This window comes from Moschus berezovskii, chromosome 1 (assembly GCF_049115385.1).
Source record: "Moschus berezovskii isolate FMDL1 chromosome 1, NW_MosBer_1.0, whole genome shotgun sequence".
Lineage (NCBI taxonomy): Eukaryota > Metazoa > Chordata > Mammalia > Artiodactyla > Moschidae > Moschus > Moschus berezovskii.
Window position 1 is genome coordinate 119,492,241 of NC_142460.1, and position 11,426 is coordinate 119,503,666.

Below are 11,426 nucleotides of genomic sequence, written 5' to 3' on the forward strand. Positions count from 1 at the left end.
ATCTGAGCCACCAGGGAAACCCCTTTAACATTTTAGCCCTCTGCTTCCAGAAGAGAATGCAATCAGATCATATGCTATACAGTTTATATCCTTTATTGTTAGTTTTTAAATTTTTAATATATTCTGAATAATTTGTTATGCCATTAAATATTATTTCTGAACAATATTTTGTTGGTTGCTTAAAACTTTATATTTTGAATCCCTTAAATCCATTTAACTCTGCCCTTGTTTTTGGACATTCAGATTGTTCCCAATTTTCACCACTGTAAATGATATTGCAACAACCTACTGGGGGGAAAAAACCTTTTTTTTCCTGATTATTTTCACATGATAGGTTTATATTCCAAACACACTTATGTCAGCCCACACTCCCACCATACAAGTGTGGAAGTATCATTTCTTTGATCCATATTATTGAATATTTGTATTTGCATTAACAATTGCTCCTTAAAGTGCTCTATGAGGAATACATTCAAACTCAAGAACTTGCAGTTTGCAAAAATGTTAACTCAACAGCATGGAAGCAAGCACTTTTCAGTCAAATAGCTTGTAGTCTGGAAATTCATTTAAAAGTCCCCAAATGAAATCTGGCATTTCTTTGTGAGTTAGGCACCATTGGCATTGAAATACACTCTCTGAATTTTCAGATTTCCTAATGAAAAGACATGCTGGTTGTCAGGAAAGGAAACTGCCTCCAGAGAGTTCTCTGGCTATGTATCCAGAGTGTACCCCAAGGGCCTCAGATCCATGAAACCTGAATGGGTGCTATCTTCCAAGGAAGCCCAGAAGCTGGAAATGAACATGTACCCACAGGGCAAAGGGATCTCCATTTTTCAAAAAGAAATATTGAATTCCAGGTTGTCAAAGTTCTCAACTATATTCTTCACAGATTGAAAAAAAAAAAAAATGAAGCAAACTAAAACTTAAACCCTCTCTTCTATGGTGGGTACTCTATGATTTATGAGATGTTTACTGCTCTGATGGGGTGAGCAGTCTCCAAGAAGGTCTCCAAGAAGCTACATGAATCATCAACATCAAAAAATACAACTCTAACCCTAACTAGATATTAATGTTTTAATGTTAAATATTTTTAATATTATAATATTGTGGATTTTTAACTGTATTCCCTTGACTGAATATTAAAGGATCAAAAACATAGAAAGATCATTTATTTATAACTAGGTAATAGACTGAGTGACTGAACTGAACTGAACTGAATATAGATAATTTGGTTTCCCAAAGGGATTTGTGAAAGCAGCCAATGAAAATCGAGTTTAATCATTTGCAAAATCTGAGACTTGGATTAAATGATTTCTGAGGTTTTCTGTTCTTTGATTTTATGACCACAGGGTACTCAACAAAGAAAGTCATCCTACTTTGTAACAGAGAACAAGGATTATTACAAACTGCTATTGTCAAAGAAATCTTTCATAAAGAAATATTTATGCAGAATATTCTTTTTAGCACTGTGGAAAAACCTTCATTCTACAAACATTTGTTGATTACCTATGGCTTGCCAGTCCCTGATGTGGTCCCTGAGGATTCAGCAAAAAATGAGACAGACAAATCCATACCTTCAGGTAATTTACAGTCTAAAGAGTGTGTGTTTCAAGAACAGAGAGATCAGTGTGGCTGAACCAAAAGGGAGGGTGGCAGGCAACAAACTCTGAGATGAAGTTGACACCAGGCCACTCAGTGCTCTTCAGGCCATTGTAAAGGGCTTCTTAGGTGGTGCTTGTGGTCAAGAATCCATCTGTGCAGGAGACATAAGAGATGCGGGTTCAATCCTTGGGTCAGGAAGATCCCCTGGAGAAGGGCATGGCAACCCACTCCAGTATCCTTGCCTGGAGAACCCCATGAACAGAGGAGCCTGGTGGGTTACAGTCCATAGCGTTGCAAAGAGTCGGACATGACTGATGCAGCTGAGCACACACCCAGACCATTATAAGGAACTTGGATTTTACTCTTTCCAAGATACAACCATTTGCAGGGTTTTAAGGAGATACAAGCCTTCAGGTGTATATCAATCTGTGTCAAGGCACAAATTAATATATGCTGAGTTGGGGGGAATCAGAGAAGAAGTGGCCCAAGTGGTTAACACACACTTAATGACAGGTGGGCTGTGAGCTAAGTGCCAAAAGAACATGAAAATGTGGATATTTTTGGGGAGGGGAAGGTGAGGAAAATAGTAAGAAGAATAACAAGAAGTAAAATCACTGTAATCATCTGGGAGACCTGCTACATCACACTGGATGGTTACATCACCGTCATGCCTGTCTGCCCGGCCAGTGTGGGGGCTCCAAGAGCAAGGAAGCCACCTTCTTCTTCTTTCTGTTTCTGCATCTTGCACACACGATGCTCTGAACCCATTAAAGCAGATGGTGTGTCCTGGAAACAGTACACAGCCAGAGGAGAGAGGGGAGGGAAATGTGGCATCAGGCTTTGTTGAGAACTGAAAGTTCATGAAGCATGTATAATAACCTACATCCGTCAAATTTATATTCCACCCACTTGTCTGTTGATTGTTGTATCACATAGAAATGGCCATTTTCGAAGGACCTGCTTGAAATTATCTGACTTAAAATATAGACTCTTTAGAAGAGTAGAAATTTCCTTTGGGGGCCTTGGAAGGAAAAACAGAGCCAGAAATCTCCAGAATAACTGGATCAAAGTACAAAGGGGTCTGGGTATGTGTTGACACAGTGACAAGGGAACACTAAACAAGTTTCAGACATAAGTTCCAAACCCAAAGCACAACGTCATACTAACTGCAGTCACGAGTGCTTGAGGGGGCTTCTCGCATCGGCAGTTCTGTTCAGCATTTCCAGGGAGAGAAGCTGCGCGGATGTATCTACTGACAGATTCTCCTGAATGTGCTGAGGAAACCAGCTGGTTAATAATGAAAAGCATTTATTAAATCCTTGCAAGACTCGTGCTTCTCCAAATTAGATGAAGAAATTCCCACTGAGGCCGAATCACTAGGAAAACTCCTGAGGAACATTAAACATCCTCAGCTCCTCTAAAGGAGCATTACCACCTAGACAGGGATCATCCCAAGCCTGGCACGACAATAATTTCATACAGAAAAAATACAGGCAGCTCTGTCCACTGTCTTAAATGTGGAGTGGTAGGAAGAGCACTGGTGTGAGGTCAGGGGGAGGAAGGAGAGGAAGCTGATGTCAGGTGGGGATTTCCTCCCTGACCTGGTACTGGAGGAGAAAGGGCTTCCCTGCAGGAGATACGGGTTCAACTCCTGGGTCAGAAATCCCCTGGAGAAGGAAATGGCAACCCGTTCCAGTATCCTTGCCTAAAGAACCCCATGGACAGAGAAGCCTGGTGGAGTACAGTCCACGGGGTCTCCAAAGAGTCAGACACAACTGAGCAACTAAAACAGCAACAAATACATGTGTGTGTGTATCTGAATCACTTTGCTGTACACTGAAAATAACACATTATAAGTCGATAAAAATTAGTATTTTTAAAAAAATTTATCAGAAAAAAGAAAAAAGATAGATGTGATTGTTTTAACATATTGAAATTTAACATATTGCTTGTTACTGCTGCAAAAGCTTATTAATAAAGTCAATAACTTTTTAGAAACAGAGAAAGAAATAGCACACTTTGTAAAGGAAGCTGAAATGATACCACCTCTTTTGCATAGCTATTCAGATGTCGTAGATCAAACTCTCCTTTAAAAATCTTCCAAGCAAAACAAAGTCAGCTGTGTCTGAGATCTCATATACAACATAAACGGACTAACACATTGGTAAGTAACATGGTAGGTGATCAAGAAATAACTGAGGTAGGCTTGATCAATCAAACACTTGGCAAAGACATTATTGGGAAGATTAGCAATCTGAAAATCAGGAACCCTAGTTTTAAAGCCAATTGTACATCTGAGTGAATCTGTCAGGCACTAGTATTGCATGATTTAGGAGATACATGTATACACAAACACAGCCAGACAGATGAAAAACATCTCCCTTAACACTCTGGTCCAAAATTGTCACTGTGATAAACTGCAGCCTGCCCAGGAATTAAATATCAGAAAGTGAAAGATCTGGAAGCTGTACCATGTGAGACATTGCTGATCACTGAAGAAACTGAAGATGTTTAGTCTAGGGAAGATAAGACTCCAAGAGACGTGTTCAGTTCAGTTCATGTTCGCTGCCTTCAAAGACTTGAAGATGTTCCCATAAACAGATTAGCCCTAATCTGAACAGATACAGACAGCAAAACAGGGACAACAGGAGAAATTTACCAGGACATCCATCTCAATTCGATTCACCAGGTGCTCTGTTCAGATGGCACTGACCCTGGGATTCACATATATCTGACCTGTATCTGGCCACCCATGTAAAACCACAGTGACTGACAGACAAGTGACTCCACAGTTCAGATACAAATATAGAGCTGTAATTGGCAAGCTTGGAAGAAACAGAAGAGCAACAGAAGCCAGAACCTCAGCAGAGAATCTGCCATCGAAGACTCTGGCCAAGTAAGCCACAGGAAGCCACACATATGATGGTTCAGGGCTTCCCAAGTGACACTAATGGTAGAGAATTCACCCAACAATCAGGAGACGTAAGAGACATGGGTTCAATTCCTGGGTCTGGAAGATCCCCTGAAGGAGGGCATGGCAACCTACTCCAGTATTCTTGCCTGGAAAATCCCATGGACAGAGGAGACTGGCGGACTGCAGTCCATAGGGTCACAAAGAGTTGGACAAGACTGAAATGACTTAGCACACAAGCAGGCATGAAGGTCAGAAGGAGGTCATGCTTTCAGAGATAGGGTGGTGACTATAGATGAACCCACCATGCCCTAACCACTAGCATGTGTATGCGTCTGGGGCAGAAAAGTCAAGGGTGTAAGAATATGAAAGCAGATGTAACATTCAAAGGTCCAAGCAAATCTGCCAAGGACTGTCTTTAGATAATAAAAGACAGGAAAGGAGAAAGCCTTTCTCTAAAAGCTTGAGAAAGGCAAACATGAACACCTAGGTTTGTATTGCAATCCTAGGTGTACAGTCTGCAGCCAGAGGATCCAGGAGATTTCAGCAGAGAAGAGTTGTGAGTGAGGGCTGGGCAGCAGGTCAAGGACCCTCTGAGAGCTGCCTAGTGGGGGTGGGAGGGCTTGTCAGCAGTAGGGGACAGAACGACATGGTCATCCACCAGAGCTGGGTGATGCTAGCAGGCGGCTGTTCCCTGGCTCCCGTGCATGCCAGGCCCTGTGCTAAAAGCTCCACACACGTTAACTCTGATCCTCCCCACAGCCCTGTGAGCTAGTTAGTGCCCCTCTTACCCCCATTTTATAGATGGCACCAGCCAGGCAGAGAGAGGCTCATAGCTAGTAAAGGCAGAGTCAGACTTTGAACCCAGGAAGTATGGCTTCTGAATTAGGTCCTGAACCAGAAGCCAGGAGCTCAGGGCAGAGGATAAGTCGTGAAACTGGGGGCGAGGGTGGAGTAGCTAGCACATGACCTGGGTACAGGAGTAGGGAGGGGTCTCTGAAGGCTTCTTCACATCCTGCGGTTGCAAGGAGGGGCTCTTCAAACCTGGCACCTTCAACTGCAACTTCCATTTGCCTGGGTAAAGAATCCACCTGCAATACAGGAGGCACAGGAGACGCAAATTCGATCCTGGGTCAGGGAGATCCCCTGGAGAAGGAAATGGCAGTTCACTCAGTATTCTTGCCTGAAAAATCCCATGGACAGAGAAGCCTGGAGGGCTACAGTCCGTGGGGTCACAAAGAGTAGGATGCAACTGAGCAGGCCTGCATGCAAGCAAGGTACAGAAAGAAAAAAAAAAAAGCTGAGAAGGATTTTGCTGCAATCCTAACTGTCCAGCCACATGAGGGGCAGCTCCCGTCAGCCACTGCTCCCTGCTGCTCCAGATGTTCCAACAAAGGCCTGCTCCCAGGGATAGTCAGGAAAGGATTTCTGTAATCCCTTCATGTATTTGCAAAATCAGACAGGAAAGATTTGAAGCTGGTTACTGTTTTGTTTGCCTTCATTTACTCCCTCTCTTCACCTCCAAAGGCAGGCTCCAACCTAATTCGATAATCCTACCTACCCGGTAAACTTCCAAGCCATAATTATTCTCATCCTTACACAAACCTACTCTTACCATCATTATCCTTGGAGCCCACTGAACCCTCAAGCATGCAGGCCAACACCACAAGGATGCCTCCCTCCTCCCCAGGGCCCTGCAAGCCTTCCTTAGTTATAGCTGTGAAGTATTTTGAGAAACCTGAATTAAAGTGCTAGAGAAAGCACAACACACATTTATTGCTCATCTTGGAAAGACAACAGCAATAAGCTTCCAAAACTCCCTTTGATTAGCATAATCTGGGGGTAATGAATATGGATATTGTCAATAGTCACTTAGAAGCATGTTTTTTTTTGCACATTTTGTTCTCTCCAGTAGATTTCCAACCAAGAAGGGAAATGCCCCAAGTCCCTCCCTGCATCAATAAAGCAAGCACTCAGAGGAATTACATGGAGGGAATAGAGCCAGGAAGGAATTCTCACCACCTTCAACCTTTCTTCTAGTTGATTTTCAGTGTTTTCACCATGATTTCTAATTATCAAATTGAAACTCTCACTTCCCTGAACCATCTGGTTCTTTTCTCAGTGTCCTTGTGACAGTTTTTGATGAAGGGCTGATCAGAACAAATATCCCAAATGGTATCTCCAGACAGCACAGCATCCATAGTCACCACCTAAAAAAGACAGCTGCTGAGAGGCACAGGAAACTGCCTAGGAAGAGAAACAGGAAGTATCTGTGGGCCTTGGGACCTCACATGGAAAATGGAAATGGGTCAGTCTGGGTTTCTCCGGAGAAAGAGAACCAAGAGGATTTATAGAGATACTATATATATGAGGCGGAGAAGGCAATGGCAAGCCACTCCAGTACTCTTGCCTGGAAAATCCCATGGATGGAGGAGCCTGGTGGGCTGCAGTCCGTGAGATCGCTAAGGGTCGGACACGACTGAGTGACTTCACTTTCACTTTTCACTTTCACACATTGGAGAAGGAAATGGCAACCCACTCCAGTGTTCTTGCCTGGAGAATCCCAGGGACAGGGGAGCCTGGTGGGCTTCCGTCTATAGGGTCACACAGAGTCGGACACGACTGAAGTGACTTAGCAGCAGCAGCAGCATATATATGAGGAGGGTTTCTTACAGGAATTGGCTCAAGAGGCTGAGAAGTCCCATGATCAGCTGTCTGCAGGCTAGAAAACCAAGAAAACTGGTGGTGTAAGTCAGTCTGATTCCAAAGGCCTGAAAATTTGGGAGGGGCCAGTGGTGTGAGTGGAGAAAGAAATAGCAACCCACTCCAGTACTCTTGCCTGAAAAATCCCATGGACGGAGGAGCCTGGTAGGCTACAGTCCATGGGGTCGCAGTCGGACATGACTGAGAGACTTCACTTCACTCACTTCACTCACTTCATACTTTATCACTGGAAAAGGAAATGGCAACCCACTCCAGTATTCTTGCCTGGAGAATCCCATGGACAGAGGATCCTGGTGGGCTGTGGTCCATGGGGTGGCAGAGAGTCAGACATGACTGAAGTGACTAAGCACGAGCACGAGTGGTGTTGAGTCTTGGTCTAAGTCTGAAAGCTCAGGAACCACGGGACTTCCCTGGTGGTCCAGTGATTAAGACTCTGTGCTTCCAATGCCAGGGGCGCAGGATCGATCCCTGGTCAGGAAACTAAGATCCCACATGTTGCATGGAGCAAATAAATAATTTTTAAAAAGAACTGAGATCACCAATGTACAAGGAAAGGAGAAGATGAATGTCTCAGCTCAAGCAGAATCAGTGAATTCACCCCTCCTCTGCCTTTTTGTTCTATCAGGCCCTTAATGGATCAGACGATGCCCACACATGCTGTTCCATCCTAATCTCTTCCAGAGACACCCTCACAATATATCCAGAAGTATTAATAGTTTACCAGTCAGCTTGACACATAAAATCAACCATCCAAGGCAGTATCTGGTTTTCTACACCAGCAATGCAGTCATTATTAACAGGGCAGTGGACCCCCACCCAGCAGTGCTAGAATGAGCAAGGGAACTCTAGGGACGCTCTATGTCAATGCCACAGCTCAGACCAATTACTTTGGGGTCCCTGGGGTTGAGGCCAAGCACCAGTGTTCCTGAAAGATCCCCATGTAATTCCCCAGTGCAGCCAAGTTGGAGAACCAGGGCAGCCATCGGCAGCAGGTCCACACCTCACTCCCCTTTTTATGCTGGGACTGACACATCAAATAGCACGAGACTTCAGTGCACGAACCTCGCTGCACTAACAATGGCCTTTTTAAAAATGTAAGTCACATTGTGTTGCTCATCTCAATAAAATCCTCCCATGGCTTCTCATGGCTCTTAGAGTCAATGCAAGCCCCTCATCTTGGCTTGAGAGACACTCAGCAGTACGACCCTGCTTACCTCAAGCGGGAGAAGGGAAAAGTGTTAGTTGCTCAGGCATGTCTGACTCTTTGCCACCCCATGGACTGCAGCCCTTTTCATACTGTTCATGGGGTTTTCAAGGCAAGAATACTGAAGTGGTTTGCCATTCCCTTCTCCAGAGGATGAAGCACAAGCTGGAATCAGGATTGCAGGGAGAAATACCAATAACCTCAGATATGCAGATGATACCACCCTTATGGCAGAAAGCGAAGAAGAATGAAAGAGCCTCTTGATGAAAGTGAAAGAGGAGAGTGGAAAAGTTGGCTTAAAACTCAACATTCAAAAAACGAAGATCATGGCATCTTGTCCCTTCACTTCTTGGCAAATAGATGGGGGAAACAATGGAAACAGTGAAGACTTTATTTTGGGGGGCTACAAAATCACTGCAGATGGTGACTTCAACCATGAAATTAAAAGATGCTTTTCCTTGGAAGAAAAGCTATGACCAACCTAGACAGGATATTAAAAAGCAGAGACATTATTTGCCAACAAAGGTCCTAGTCAAAGCTATGGTTTTTCCAGTAGTCATGTATGGATATGAGAGTTGGACCATAAAGAAAGCTGAGCACCGAAGAAATGATTCTTTTGAACTGTGGTATTGGAAAAGACTCTTGAGAGTCTCTTGGACTGCAAGGAGATCAAACCAGTCAATCCTAAAGGAGATCAGTCCTGAATATTCATTGGAAGGACTGATGCTGAAGCTGAAGCTCCAATACTTTGTCCACCTGATGTGAAGAACTGACCCACTGGAAAAGACCCTGATGCTGGGAAGGATTGAAGGCGGGAGGAGAAGGGGACAACAGAGGATGAGATGGTTGGATGGCATCACTGACTCGATGGACATGAGTTTGAGCAAGCTCTGGGAGTTGGTGGTGGACAGGGAAGCCTGACATGCTGCAGTCCACGGGGTCACAAAGAATCGGACACGACTGTGCGACTGAACAGAACTGGACTGGAGCCCACCCAGCTCCTCTGTCCAGGCAAGGAATTTCAAGGAATGTCCAGGAATTTCCCAGGCAAGAATACTGGAGTGGTTGCCACTTCCTTCTCCAGGGGATCCTTCCAACCCAGGGATGGAACCCGGGTCTCCCTCATTGCAAGTGGATTCTTTACAGACTGAGCCACCAGGAAAGCGCTCAGGCAGGAGGGCTGAGAGTAACACTCTGAAAGCGGGGCCAAGGGCCAGCTCTGCCTAATGAGCTTCGTGACTTCAGAGGAGTTACTGGACCTCCCCCAGCTTCTCTGCCTCATCTGTCGATGCAGTTTTGCCATAAGGATTCGACTAGTTGACACACTTAACACTCTAACATGGCACCTGACTCCTCCTTGTCACCCTGACCCAGTGTCACTCAGTCCCCAAAGCAGTCATCGCATCTCCCCTCTGACCTGGTTCTGCAGGACACTTTCCCTGACACCTGGCATGACTTCCCATCACTTGGGGTCCAATGCTACAACTTCAGAGACCCTCTCACCCCTTCACTGCCGTTTTATTTTCTTTATAGCCTGTATTCATTCACCAGGGCTGCTATAACAAAGTATCACAAACTGTATGACTTAAACAACAGAAATGCATTGTCTCACAGTTCTGGAGGCTGCAAGCCTGAGATCGCAGTTCAGGGCTTTGAGTAAAACCCTGCGGCAGGGCTCTCTCCTCAGTCCTGGTGGCTGGCTGGCGGCCCTTGGAGTCCTCTGGATGGTAGAGGCATCACATGATGTCTGCTACATCTTCACGTCCCATGCTCCCTGTGTGTGTGGCTCTGTGTCTATAAATTTCCTCTTTTCATAAGAACACCAGTCATGTTGGATTAGGGTCCCATCCTACTCCAGTATGGCTTCATCTTAGTTACCGCTGTAGCAACTCAGTTTCCAAATGAGGTCACTTTCTCAGACACTGAGGGTTAAGGCTTCAACATATAAATTTGGAGTTGGGGGCCACTGTTCAACCCATAACATACCTTCATCCCTCTCTAGAATGATCTGGTTTTATTTTTCTGTCTGTGTATTGAATTATCTTGTCTTTCCTCACTGAATGTCATTGCTTATATTGCCTGATTGTTCTGCAATGGCCATGCTATGCCTTTGTCACACACAAAAAATAAGAACAGATAAACCTTTCAGAAAAAAACAAAAATGAACCTTCTCCCTTGCACTGTGATTTGGGTGACTATCATCTCCAGTTCTAGACTGGAAACTCCATGAGAGCAGGGACTGTGTCTTTGCATCCCTGAGCTTAACACCATGCCTGCTCATAACAGATGCTCAGTACGTACTGGCTGGGTTGGATTAAACAGATATGTACACTGATTTCCCCAAAGGAGTTCAAGAGCTCAAGTAGAGCACTGTTCTTGTAGCCTTCCAGGTATACCTTTTCTCACAAATCTGGAAATCTTAATAATGTTAGCACTCTAAACTTTTGAATGACACTGCCATATATAGTGTCACGATTCAACTGCACTGATATCTTAGACATTGTCAAGAATTAACACACAGTATGAAGCAATACTGTCAAATCTAGGAGGAAATTAAACCAGTAGGTCCATCACCCAATCCCTGTGAACTAAACTGCCGCATTTCACCTAATTCTTCTAATTAGGTTGTGTTTGCAATGTCTTTAGAAGCAGACAAGTGTTACATCAAGTGCTAAGTAGTATTAATTAATAATATTGGTAGATTATACCAACTGGTACTTGCTGTAAATGTAAATGTTCTGAGCCTATCAGTATAGTACCTGGAATCAATGTTCTAGCTGTACTTTAAAAATTCTTCATAGAATTTTATAAAGTGTCTGACTTCCAAGGCTTCCCTGGTAACTCTGATGGTAAAGAATCAGCCTGCAAGGCAGGAGACCCGGGTTGAATCCCTGGGTCAGGAAGATCCCCTGGAGAAGGGAATGGCAACCCACTCCAGTATTATTGCCTGGAGAATTCTGTGGACAGAGGAGCCAGGTGGGCTAC